Here is a 14,556-nt window from a genome sequence, read left to right on the forward strand (position 1 = left end):
AATATCTTTGCTCATATTGATTAATTGTTAATGTTGTTGTTTTTGTCCATTATATTGCATATTTTGATAATAAAATACATTGCATTGCTATATGTTAATAGTAACCTTTTTTGACATTTGGGGCATTTCTCAAATTGGCCTAAATATAGCAGTATACAGTTTTTCAAAGTTTTTAGGACAGCTGTTACTTGTGGATATGTAGAAAATTGCAGTATTTGCAAGTAAATTGCAGTTTTGGATAAAATATGAAGTAGTGATTGTTCTGACTATTTGAATTTTATCTTCACTTGCAATCAAGTTATGTGGGGTAACCACATAGCTTGATTGCAAGGAAAGAGAAAACTTGCATACTTAGACTCCACAACTCATGTGAGGTAACCACAGTTTAAAGACTATTTTGTGTTCTCTTGCTCATATGAGGCAACGGTGCTTTAAACATTATTTTGTATGTAATTTTAATTCTACCGCAAAATCTGAGAAAGATATACAAAATAGATATGTCCAGTGAAATTGATTGAGCATAACCAGTGTTTTCTTTGCAACATTTTTCTGTTCAAAGGCACTTGAGCTTACTGAGTTTTTTTTTTTTTTTTTGGTATTTTATGGAAGATTTTATTAATGATTCCAAGATTTTTTTTTTTCTCATCTTGAGAAAAGCTTGGAAATATTACCAAGGTTTAATTAATCTTTTTTTTTTTTACTGAGGTATATTGTAGCCTGTAATCCATGCCATCGAAACTGAAGAACAGTTGCCTGTGTCAGGAGGGTATCATTACACAGCTCATCTATATTTTGCAAAAAAAAAAAAAAATAAATAAATAAATAATAATAAAAAAAAAAGATAAAAAGCTGAAATGGAATTCAGAATGGTCTGTGAAGCTACAAATGTTTAAACTCATTAGTTTAAGTATTTGACATTAAATTTTAGCTCTGAAACTGAAAATAAGTTGGATAGACTAGTGTTAATTAAATCCAAAATGTTTTAGGTGGAGGGCAGTATTTAGCCTGGCAGTAATAGCACTCCAAGTGTGGCAAACAGTATGCCACACTTGGAGTGCACTGTTTGCCACAATTGGAAAAGTACTGGGTGTTTTTTTTTTTTTAAATTCTGCTTGGACAATACATATATATCATCTTTTCTTAGTGGATTGAAGTATTTGTTTATATAACTTTACTTTTTATTTTAAAAAAATAAATATTTAAACAGTAAAGGTTTTTTATACCTTTTAATATAAAAAAAAATAATTCTGTTAAAAAAAAATGCTTTCGAGTTTGAAACTTTGATAAGATGAGAAACTTTAAACCTATGACTTACACATATTTCTGCACATTACATATACAAATAGTGCGTGTGCCGATGAGCACCCGATACACCGATGAGCCAAAACATTGTGACCAGCGAGTTGTTATGCAAGTCATTGTGCACGGGTCAGGACATGGTATAAAAAACAGCTGATACTGAGCTCCGTTAATCAGTGTTGCTCTTGTTCTTCAAATGGGAAAGGCAGCAGTCTTAAGCGAGTTTGACAAAGGCCAAATTGTAATGGCCAGACAACCGGGCAGAGCATATCTGAAACGGCACGACTGGTGGAGTGTTCGTGGTCAGCCGTGGTTAGTACCTACTGAAAGTGGTCCTTAGGAAATTCTGCTTGGACAATACATATATTTCATCTTTTCTTAGTGGATTGAAGTATTGAACTATTGAAGTAAAGGGGCTTAGAGGGGAACAGGTATCCTGTGTGTTATTAGAAACTCAGTCTAAAACACTGATGGATCCAATATCTTTCTATTGCAGAAGATTTAGGAGAAGTCCGGTTGGCCTGCCTCTCTAAAATCCACTCATGCATGGTAACCCCTGTTAAGTCACTTAGGTGGCAACGAATGTGTAGAGTGGTTCTCTTCAAGATGCCTGGTCAGTGTGAAGAGGAAAAGACCAAACCCTCCAGCATATGACAGCACGACAAAACAAATGGCCCTCAGTCCCCAGCGGCTTTCACTCCCTCTCTTACGGCAGCAAGTGGATCAGAGTGGAAGCAGAGGGTGCTAAGAAGCTCTGGGTACGACCAGGCTGCCATGCATGGAAACTGAACTTGACCTGTTACAACATAAGATCACTCATCGGTGAAGACAGGATATTAGAGCTGGAAAAGGAATTAGAAAATGTGAATTGGAATATCATCTGTTTGGCTGAACCAAGAAGAAGAAATGAATCACCTATAAGTGTATCAAGTGAAAATCTGCTGTACACCAATGGAAACAGTGAAAGGAGTGAAGGTGGAGTTGGGTTTCTGGTCCATAAAGATTTAAAAAAACAACATTTTGGAATTCAAAAGTACATCACCAAGGGTGTCAAGACTAATACTCAAGATTTCTAAGAGGTACAAACTAAAGTTTATAATGATTTATGCACCAGCATCGAGCCATGATGATGAAGAGGTTGAAGAAATGTACACCGAAATTGAGAGTCTTCTACATGAGCAGAAAACCCACTACACTATTATTATGGTGGACTTCAATGCTAAGGTTGGAAAAAGACAAAACAGTGCAGAAAGGGGAACTATAGGAAATTTTGGAATTGGCAAAAGACGTGTGGAATTTGCAGAATCTCAAGGATTTTCAGTAATGAACACTTTTTTTCAAGAAAAGGTTGAACAGAAAGTGGACATGGAAGAGTCCAATTGGATTAACAGCTAATGAAATCGACTTAATCCTCACTAACAGAACATATATTGTGAATGATGTTACCGTCCTGAATAAGGTAAATGTTGGAAGTGATCACAGAATGGTAAGATGTACACTTGATATAGATAAAGGAAAGGAAAAAACTGACTCGAGAAAATAATACAAAGGTCTTTGAAATAACAGAAGAGGAGAAAAAGCAGTATGTACTGGAACTTAAGAACAAGTTTGATCTTCTGCAGACTGCTCAGGACTAAGATATTGACGAGGAATATTACAATTTTCTGAAAGTAATAAAGCCCAAGAAACCTATAGGGAAAAAGAAATTGAAAGAAAAAAAAATTAGTCAAGAAACACTTGTTATGATGAACCCAAGGCGAAAAATGAAGAGCAAGATAAACACTGACAAGGAAAAAATTGAGTATACTGAGTTATGCAAAGCCATTAGAAAGAGACTCAGAGAGGACATAAGAAGATTTAACACAAGAAAAGTAGAACAAGCATTAAGGGAAAACAAAGAATTTAAATCAGCAGCCATGAGCAGTAATACAGAAAGACAAATGATACTGAAACTGAAGAATAGCAATGGTGTACTTATAAACAGCAGAGAAGGCATAATTCAAATAGCAGAAGACTACTATAGAGAATTATACAAGGAGCGAGGGAATGATACCAGCAGTGGGGAAGATGGATTGCAAATTAGCAACACATACGACATACCTGTTGAGGTAGAACATGCATTGAAGAAAATGAAGAATCAGAAAGCCCCAGGGGAAGATGAAGTTACTGTAGAGTTGTTAAAATTGGGATTGAAGAGACATGGCACAAAAACTGGCAAGACTCTTCACAAAATGGTGAAGGAGTAGAATAATGCAATCATAGTTTTGCTGCATAAGAAAAGAGATAAATCAGAAATAGGAAATTATAGACCAATTAGCTTGTTATCCCACATCTACAAGTTGTTCACAAGGGTCATTACTAACAGATTAGAAAGAATACTTGATGAGAATCAACAGAAAGAGCAAGCTGGCTTTAGGACAGGATTCACAACTATGGATCACCTTCACGTAATATCACAGCTAATGAAGAAAGCAAATGAATATAAAACGCCAGTATTCCTGGCATTTGTGGATTATGAAAAGGCATTTGACTCCATACAGCATAAGGCAATGTTTTGGGCATTGGAAAGACAAGGCATAGATACCACACATATTATAATATTTGAAGAAAATATATGAGAATGCTACCTCCTTTATAAGACTAGACAAAGACAGGAAATTTAAAATTGAGAAAGAAGTTTGACAAGGAGACACAATATTTCCGAAGCCATTTACTGCTGCCCTTGAGGAAGCTTTCAGAAGATTAGACTGGTCACAGAAAGGAGTCAATGTGAACAGAGAGTACCTAAACCATTTATGATTTGCAGATGACATTGTGGTCATAAGCCTCGACCCCAAAGATTAAGAGGAAAATCTTAATCAGCTATGCACAGTTAGTAAGGATTTTGGACTAAAGATGAATATGGCCAAAACAAAAGTAATGATGAACAAGTATGCCACAGAAAGGGAAATAAGGAGCAGTAATTGAAAAGGTGGAGTCATATACTTATCTGGGACAAGTTATTAGCTGTAATAATGATAAATGGCTGGAAGTCAAGAGAAAAATAAATTTTGGATGGATAGCATTCCTTAAATATAGTCACATACTGAAGAGCAATATCCCAGTTTGTCTGAAACGTAAAATAATGAACCAATGTATACTCCCCACCATGACTTATGGAAGTGAAATTTGGGCACTCACCAAAAGAATGCAAGAGAAGCTGAGAACTACACAGCGAAGAATGTAACGAATTATATTGGGAATCAGACTTTTAGATAAGAAGAGAAACACATGGATTAGGCAGCAAACTCAAGTAAAGGACATTGTTATCAAAACTAAAGAACTAAAATGGTCTTGGGCGGGACACATAGCTCGAAGACATGATGACAGATGGACTAAGAAAATAACAGAATGGTACCCAAGAGGAACTAGAAGAAAACCTGGAAGACAAAGGCAGATATGGATAGATGAAATTCATGAGTTTGTGGGTAGTAAATGGATGGCCAGTGCTCAAAACAGAAGGAACTGGAAAGTTGCTGGAGAGGCCTTCATCCTGCAGTGGATTGAAAATGGCTGATGATGATGATGATGATGATGATGAAAGTGGTCCGAGGAGGAGGAACCCACTAACTGCCAGTGTGTTGTTGGATGACCACGGCTCAGCAATGCTCGAGGTGAGTGAAGGCTCTCCCGTTTGATATGTGGCAAAAGGGTGACTGCGGCACAACTCGCCATCATTTCTACTACCTGGGTAGTAGTAATGATGGAAGTGCAAACAATCTCTTTCATACTCTTAGACATTCAGTGAAGAAATATTTTTCGATTAAACCACACATACCACAAGCATCTCTCATATTGTGGTATTATACTTCATAACTGGGTTGTCACTATTGCAACAGGGTACCTGCCCACCCACCAATGATGAAGCCAACTAGCTTCGAAACAGTGCCATCTGGGTGGTAGTGGTGCCCATCCGAGAATAAGTAACAGTACTCTTGGTCCTTGAGGTTGTCACAGACATTCTCTCAGATATGCCAGACAAGCAGTACTTGCTACCTGTGAGTCTAAAACGCTGATGGAACGTAACACTCAAGTCAAGTGGACCCAATTTCGGCGAAGTCCGGACAGTCTGTGACAGCCAAATCCTCTGCTTGCACCTTAACGATGGTGCGACTTTAGTAATCCTGGGTATAATCTCCATGCACAAGTACATGGTATGTGACCATCCAGGTGTGAACCAACGTAAGCAGGGGTTGAGGTGTGGCACCCACACCACATGGAGGAACACCACCCCTCTATGTTACCAGGCAGTACTAGGTGGTAGATGACTCTCTTCAACCAGTGCAATACGACAACTTTGCTTATAGGAGGCTTGAAGTGGTGGAACCCATATTTAGTCTCTAGAACGAAGTTCTGGTCAACCCTTCCCCATTTCTTCCATCATGCAGTATGATTGATGACTTTTGAGGTTATGATGAACATCGTGGTGAGATCCAATATTCCTTACATTTCGAGGGTACAGCTCTAAAACGGTGTTTGCAGGCCGGCCGCTAGTTAGAACACTGGACCGAACCTATTGGTAACTCTCTAGGAAGCTTCCGGATCAGCTAGTGTATATCTTGCTACCTCTTCCCTTCCAGATAGTGACTGGAAGGAGTCCGAGTAGTGTGTATACGGGGAGCACTGTCGAGGCCACCTTATGCCAAGGATCTGGGTATATTCTTACCATGTATATGCCATATCCAAAAATTTCATTACTTCATACAGTATGTCCCACCCACTTTTTCTTACTATTGAATACACCATGAATTGTAAAACTAATAGAGCAAGCTTATGTGCGAAAAGATTTAAACCTCCCAAGCACTTCCTAATTCATTTAACAAATATACGTGGTCTCAATTCTCATCTTAATTATGTCCATTTCCGCTTGCAGTCTGCCAAACCCCATGTACTTTTTCTGACAGAATCTCAGTTATCGGTTTTTTCAACTACTGCTCATCTCAGATGCCCAAATTATTCGCTGTATGATTCTTTTCGCCTCAAAGGTGGAACTTATGCATATGTCCATTCAAATATTCCCTGTCAGAGACTTGGCAATTTGGAATCTCCTCTCTTTGATCTTCTCTGGCTTAAAATCTCTACCTCATTGTGTCAAATTCATCTGTTGTCTCTACCATTCTCCCAACTCCACTAATCACTTGGAGCTCTTTGACTTCCTCTCTTTGCAACTTGACTTTCTCCAGTCCAACTTTCCTAACAGTGAGGTAAATTTCCATTGGTGTTTTTAATGTTCACAACTCCAGCTGGCTTCCGTTTTCTAGTCACACCGACCCAGCTGGTCGAGATGCTGAGGCTTTTGCAATTACCAATGATCTTGCACAGATTGTTCATTTACCTACAGAAATACTGGACAATCCTAATCATACAGCCAATATGCTTGATCTTTTTCTCACAAACAACCCTTCTAAGTCCAACCCTTCTGAGAGGTCCTTTAGGCACTTCAGATCACAACTTGGTGATTGTCTCTTCTCCAATGGAACCTTTATCTCATGGCTATTCCCAACCTCGTGTTGTTTGGCATTACAAGAATTCAAAATGGGATGACCTGCGAGACGTCTTTTCTTCTTTTCCTTGGTCAGATTACTGTTTCAAAAGTTCTGATGTCAACGTTTCCTCAGATCGTGTCAGTGAAATTATTCTTGCAGGAATAGAATCCTTTATCACACACTCCACTTTAAAATCTCGTACTTTATCTAAACCTTGGTTTTCCAATAAATGTGCTAAGGTTGTTCAAGAGAAGAATGTTGCATATTGTAATTGGCTTGTTTCTAATTCTTCAGTTTCATTTTCTGCCTACACCAAAGCTCACAACAATTGTAAAACAGTTATTAACCAGGCCAAACTAGAGTTTGAACAGGCTAGGAGTAGAAAACTTGCTTCTTGCTCTAATTGTAGCTGAGCATTCTGGTCCCTTGCCAAACCTATTGGCCACAACTTTTGCCCATCTCTGCTCCCACCTCTGTCCAAACCAGATGGTTCTGTTGTCACTTCAGCCAAGGATAAAGCTGACCTGATAGCATCCCAAATTTTCTTCCAACTCATATATTAATGATCTTGGTAAAATACCTCACACCATTCTCAACACACTCCATTCAATGCCTCCTGTGGTTTTTCGTCAAAAGGATGTCAGAAGGATTTTTACGAATCTTGATGCTAAGAAAGCTCCAGGTCCCAATGGTATTTCTCCACTTGTTCTCAAAACCTGTGCTCCTGAATTTACTCCTATTCTTTGCCGCCTTTTTTCACTTTCTTATTCCAAAGGTGTTTTTCTTTCTGCTTGGAAATTTGCTCATATCCAGCCTGTTCCTAAAAAGAGTGATAACTCCCTCCCATCCAATTATCCTCCCATTGCAATTACTTCTACTCTTTCTAAAGTAATGGAGAAATCAATTAACCGCCAAATTTTCAACTACCTAGAAACCTTCCGTCTGATCAACGATCGCTAGTATGGATTCCATCAGTGTCGATCCACTGGTGATATTCTGGCTTATGTTACCCATTTCTGGACTAATTCAATGGAAAGGTTCGGTGAAACACAAGTAGTTGCTCTTTACATCTCAAAGGCTTTCAATTGTGTTTGGCATAAAGGTCTTCTAAACAAGCTTCCATCTTATGGTTTGCCAACTGTTTTTAGTAATTGGATTATTGAGTTTTCTCTCTGATCGCTCACTGAGGATGATGGTAGATGGCTCTGTCTTCTAACTTCTCCACTAATGCCGTTGTCCCTCAAGGTTCAGTTCTTTCCACCACTCTTTTCCTCTTGTATATTAATGACCTTCTTCCATTTACTGGAAATCCTATCCATAGTTTTGCCGATGATAGAACATTGCCTTCCACTTTCCATTTTGAGAAAGCTTATCCTGCTCAATCAGCTTCAACTTCTCGAAAATCTGCTACCAATTCCTTAAATGTCGATCTTCAGGTAATTCTACAGTGGGGCAAAGAAAACTTAGTTGATTTCAACTCTTCTAAAACTCATTCTTGTCTTATATCTCACAAAAAGGATTCTTCTGCTCCTATGCTTATCTTTAGTGACACTCCGATTTCTAGGCAAAATGATATATCTCTTTTGGGGATTACCCTTTCTTCTAATCTCTCTTGGCATAAGCACATTACAAATATTGCTTCTTCTGCATCTAAAAAACTTGGTTTTCTCTTTTGCTCTCAGTGGTACTTTTCTTCCAAGCAGCTGCTCACTCTGTATAAATCACAAATCTGCCCTGCCATGGAATTTTGTTCCCACATCTGGGGTGGTGTCCCCAAAACCTCTTTCAGGTTTCTTGATTCCATTCAGAAGAGGGCAGTTAGATTAATTAATGATTCATCTCTAACAGAGTCTCACCACTTGAAACAGATGTACTGTTTCTGCTGCATGCCTCTTCTACAGATACTTCCATGGGCACTGTTCTTCTGAATTAGCTTTATAATTCCTTCTCTCTCTCTCTCTCTCTCTCTCTCTCTCTCTCTCTCTCTCTCTCTCTCTCTCTCTCTCTCAAAACAGTCCTAATACTGCCGCCACCAGCCAACATCCATTTACTGTCCAACTTCAAACTCACAGAACGAACTTTTCATCTTCCTCGTTTATTCATTCAACTGCTGTTTTCTGGAACAACCTTCTTTCATACATATTTCCTGAAAATTACAGTCTACAGAAGTTAAAGTCCAGTGTCAACAAATATCTTCTTTCTTCTTTTCAACCTCCAACCCAAGCAAGGTACTAAGTACTATAGGTTCTAACACCTCTCGTGTTTGGGGTTTACATAAAAAAGAAAAAAGAAAAAAAAGTCTTCTCTACCAGAGAAGTGTTACTTAATAGAAGTAGTGTAGTACCTGGGCAACTCATTTTGAATATGTTCACAATATGAGATATGAATAAATGATGCATTCATATACTATCTGGGTAGTAGAGATGATGGAAGTGCCATACCCATGCATAAACCTCTTTCAATCTTTCACATTTTCCACGTTTTAATAATTTATCTGAAAATATGACTATTTGTAATTTTTCCACTGAAAATTTTGTTCAAAACATTGGTTTGTTGTAGGAAACGTTTGCTGCTAGATTTTCTGTTTTAAAAACGATTCAAAGGTGTTTATACTTGTTCAAAATCCGTTTGATGTACCCGTCAATGATGTCGATGAGAATTTACAATTAGAGTTGGTAGACCTTCAATCTAATGATGCACTGAATACAATATTTAAAAATGGAAATCTAATTCAATTTTATTCAACATTATCTTAGTCAGATTTTACAAAAATTAAAAATTTTGCGAGAAAGATCACATAAGTTTTCAGAAGTACATATATAGGGTGTCTCAAAAATACATGGCATAACTTCAGGAATGAGTTCCTCATATGTAGAAAATAAAAATATTTTATATCAACATTGTTCCGGAAATGCTTGGTTTCCGAGTTTTGAAGGTCTGTCTGTGACACTTAACTGTTCACATCACCTTATAGTAATTGTTCAAGATGTCCGTCCACCTTCTGCCTGAATACAGGCATCACATCGACATCTCATGTATTTCTGCATGTGCTGATTCCAGGAGTGGCATGCACAACATCCAAAATCTCCTCTCCTCTACTTCAGGAGTCGTAGACCTTGGTCTTCCTCTGTCGGCAGCACGGGGTTTAAAGGTCCCATATTCACAAATGCAGCGATGGATACCTTCAAACGTTTTCCTGTCTGGACATCTTCGTTCTGGGAACCTTTCGTGGTATAAACGACAAGCCTCCAGAGCATCACCGTCCTCCAAACTGTACATAAAGTTCATATCCGCTTGCTCCTGATTTGAGTATATGGTCGGAATGGAAAACCACCGGATTCTGTCAGTACCTTGTGATGAAGGAAATCACCTGTGGGAGATAAGCTATTCCTGTTAATAACTCTGGAACCAAGCATTTCCGGAACTAAGTTGATATGAAATATTTTTATTGTCTACATTTGAGGAACTCATTCCTGAAGTTATGCTGTGTATTTTTGAGAGCAAAAATGTGAGCAGACCTTTTCAAAAATGAAATATGTAAAATCAAAAATATGATCATGTCTAACTGACCTACATTTACATAACTTTTTAAGAATTGGAACTAGTATTTTAAAACCCTATATTACCAAACGTAGTCACACTCTACAACTGCATTCATCACATTAATTATAATTTTGTTGTTTTTCTAACTGCATTTTTGTGATTAGTACAAAAAAATAGGTAATTTGACGTTGTAGAGTGGATATCATCTTTTAAGGGCACAAAAGGTGATATAGTTGTACATGTTGGCACTAATGATATTAAGAGTAGGAGACCGGCGGAATTACTTAACAAGTACAGGTCACTGTTGAATAAAAGCCGTGAATTAGGGTTGAATTTGAAAGTGTCTGCAATTCTGCCCAGACACGATAGGAGGGAGTATATGATGAGAGCCGTGTCGATCAGTTCGGCCCTGGAAAGATTGTGCAAGGCTCAAGGGGTAGAATTTTTTTTCAGCCTGGTCTGTACTTGTTAACAGGAGAGATTGCTTCTACAGGGATGGGATACACTTAAATAGAAAGGGTGCAAGAATTTTGCTGATGCTATCTAGGCAGTATTAAGTGGGTCGGAAAACTGCTAGATTGGGGAATACAAGGACTAATAGATTAACAGTAGCCACTGGCAGAGGTGAAAGTGATTCTTGCACTGCTTCTATTGGAATGAGCAGCAGCTTGGAAAATAAGATGCAGGATATTTCAGAGACTGCTGGGAGTCATTGGGGTACAAGTAAACACATGGGTTTTGTTAGGGTAGCTAAGAAAAAGAACAGGTGCATCTATACTTGCGTGAACACCAATGCTAGGAGTTTGGTAAGTAAATTTGATGAATTTGAGGTATTGCTCAAAACAACAAAGACAGATATTGTTGGGATATCAGACATGGTGTCACACAGATATAAGGAATGCAGTACTGGAATTTGGGGAGTACAGAAAGGATAGACAGGAACAGAAGGGAGGCGGGGTTATGCTATTAGTTAAGAAACACAAAATCCAAGAAAGTGAAGCCAGTCGATATCGCTGGACAGTGCAGTGTCGAGTCAGTTTGGTGTGACATAAGCATTGGGAGGTCAAAATTGAGAATAGAAGTGTGCTTTAGGCCTATTGACTCTTATGAGTATAATAAGAAACTGTACAGGGAAATAGAGTGGGCCAGTAAATCAGAGATCTTATAATGTGGGATTTTAATTTCCCAGATATTGACTGGAATTTGTGGGTTCGTCACTCACACACTAGGAAGGCTTTTGTGGATTTATTGGATGATTGTTTTCTAAACCAGCATGTTCAGATATTGTTGGAATATCAGACATGGTGTCACACAGATATAAGGAATGCAGTACTGGAATTTGGGGAGTACAGAAAGGATAGACAGGAACAGAAGGGAGGCGGGGTTATGCTATTAGTTAAGAAACACATATTAGTTAAAGGGAAGGGTTATTGCTTTCGTAAAGGCGACTACGATGGTCTGAGACAGTATTTAAATTCTATACAGTGGGACCAACTGATGATGTTACCAACAGCAAACTCAAAATGGGAAGCATTCAAAGAACTTATCTTGGAAGCTACTAGGCTTTACATACCAACTAAGAAATATTGTTCAAGGTTCAGGCCTAAATGGACGTCAGATAAACTAATGAGACATATGGCAGAGAAGAAAAATGCACTTGATACATATAAATTAACACGTGACACAGAAGATTATGATAGATATAAGTTGATCTGTAACCAAGTTACAAAGGAGGATAGGCAGGGGAAGGCAGATTACGAGAAATCTTTGGCAAGGGATGCAAAGAAAAACAGCAAGGAGTTCTTTACTTACTTAAATTCTAGAAGGAAGGGGATGAACCAGATTGGTCCACTTGATATCGATGGTTCAACTGTTCAAGATCCTGCTCAGGTAGCTAACAAACTAAATCAATATTTTGCATCTACATTCACATATGAGGAGTTATTCAGGAAGGGGAATGCCATAGATGAAGTAAACACTGGCAGTGAGCTAGATGATCTTGTAATAATTGAGAGTAAAGTGGAGGAGAAATTGTTGAAGATAAATAGAAGAAAGGCACCTGTGGTGGATGGGAACTATCCAGTTATATTAAAGGAGGCAGCAAAGGAAGTAAGCAATCTGTTAGCCATAATTATGGGAGCTTCGTTGGACTCAGGGGAGGTACCCACAGACTGGAGATATGCAAATGTAACCCCAATTCACAAAGGAGGATCAAAGGCTGACACAAGTAATTATAGACCTGTGTGTTTAACTTCTGTTTCCGGAAAATTAATGGAGGCACTGGTTAAAGAAGCACTGCAGGATCATCTTGACAAGAATTCAGTTATAGCTTAGACACAGCATGGTTTTGTTAAGGAAAGGTCTTGCCTGACCAATTTGATTGGATACTATGATGTAGTCACAAAAGAATTAGATGCAGGGAATAACTTTGATATTAAATATTTGGATCTTAGAAAGGCTTTTGATACTGTTGCACATGGAAGACTGCTGCACAAATTGGAGCAGTGTGGCATTGGTGGCAAATTGTTGCTATGGATAAAGGGATGGTTGAGTGGCAGAAGACAGAGTGGCAATCAATGGACACTGCTCATCGTGGACTAATGTTATTAGTGGAGTCCCTCAGGGTTCAATGTTGGGTCCATTGTTGTTTTCTGTATTTATAAATAATATTGATGATGGTATATCAAGCTTAATGTCCAAGTTTGCAGATGATACGAAGGTTGGCAGGGTTGTCAAGGACACAACTGACACTATACTGCTGCAACAGGATCTGGAAAGGTTGAGCAGATGGGCGGAGAGGTGGCAAATGAAGTTTAACATTGACAAATGTAAAGTACTACATATGGGAAACAGCAGCCCCAGAGCAACGTATCAACTCTGTGGTACTACACTGACAGTGGTAGAGAATGAAAAAGACCTGGGAATTGTGCAGGCAGATATGAAGTTCTCTGAGTAGTGCAGACGGGCTGCAAGAGTAGCTCATGGTGTCTTATCAATGATATACAGGAATTTTTCTAGCAGGGATAGGGAGGTGATTATTCCCTTGTATAAGGCAATGGTCAGGCCGCACCTTGATTACTGTATACAGGTCTGGAGGTCTGTTTTCAAGAAGGATGTAGAGCTGCTGGAACGAGTACAGAGAAGGACAACAAGGTTAGTGAACGGAATGAAGGGTTGCTCTTACGAAGAAAGGCTTAAGTTTTGCAAATTACAGTGTCTGGAGACTAGGCACCGGCGAGGTGATCTGATAGAGGTGTACAAAGGCTTGAATGGCTTGAGCATGCTGAATGCCGATGGGATTCTTCGTCTTGCTCAGAATAATAACCTGAGAGGGCATAAATTCAGATTGAGGAAAGACAGATGTAGGATAGATGTGCAGAAATTTGCCTTTAGCCAGCGGGTAGTTGGTTGGTGGAACAGTCTTCCATCCCTTGTTGTGGAAGTTGATAGCCTAAATAAATTTAAGGCTCAGCTGGACAGGTATTTCGAACGAACAGAGGGGTGAAGTGGAAGGTTTTTTTTTTTTTTTTGGTTGATGCTGCATAAGCTTGCTTTCTCGCATCACATGCCTCTACTAATGCTCATGCTAATTAATTTTGAAGTATTAATAATTGTATTGTTGTAATTAGTATAATAAATAAGTAATAATTAATTTTGTTGTATTACTAACAGAAGTATCTCCATAGTACAATAAATAAGTAATAATTAAAATATGGTATAAACAAACTGGTATATTTTATAGTACACATCCATCAATTTATTTTTGAATCTGTAGGTATAAAATTTTGTTTCCCTATATAACTTCAAATGTTATGCAGAGAATGTAGTTTTTAGTAATTAGGAATTTTCTCTGGCCTTCCAAATATTCCTTAATAGTGTGTCTTTTGATGCTTCTTTTATAAGTATAAAAATTCATATGTGGCATATGAATTTTTATATAAGTATAAAAATTCATATGTGGCCTGCTTCTCTAAACACTTGAGGACTCCTGCCATAGGTGATTGTACACCAGAGGTGTAGCCCAGAATCTGAGGAAGAATGCAGTGGTTGACAAAGTGGACTGTTGAGCAGTGATCAAGTTCCTGCATTTGCAGTGCAGGAAAGCTCAGAAAATTGATGAAGAAATGAAAGCTGTCAATAGGCAGAATTGTCCATCCTGCGACACTGTTAAAAAGTGGAAATGGGAGTT

General features: G+C 38.4%; 1 protein-coding gene across 4 annotated transcripts in view; it reads left to right on the forward strand.

Annotated features, from left to right (window-relative positions):
• Positions 1–14,556, forward strand: part of Vps13 (vacuolar protein sorting 13C) — a 1,645,987-nt gene that overhangs the window by 347,451 nt on the left and 1,283,980 nt on the right. The window lies entirely within an intron of this gene.

Source organism: Mastigoproctus giganteus, chromosome 1 (genome assembly GCF_048544385.1).
Source record: "Mastigoproctus giganteus isolate SK-2022 chromosome 1, ASM4854438v1, whole genome shotgun sequence".
Classification (NCBI taxonomy): domain Eukaryota; kingdom Metazoa; phylum Arthropoda; class Arachnida; order Uropygi; family Thelyphonidae; genus Mastigoproctus; species Mastigoproctus giganteus.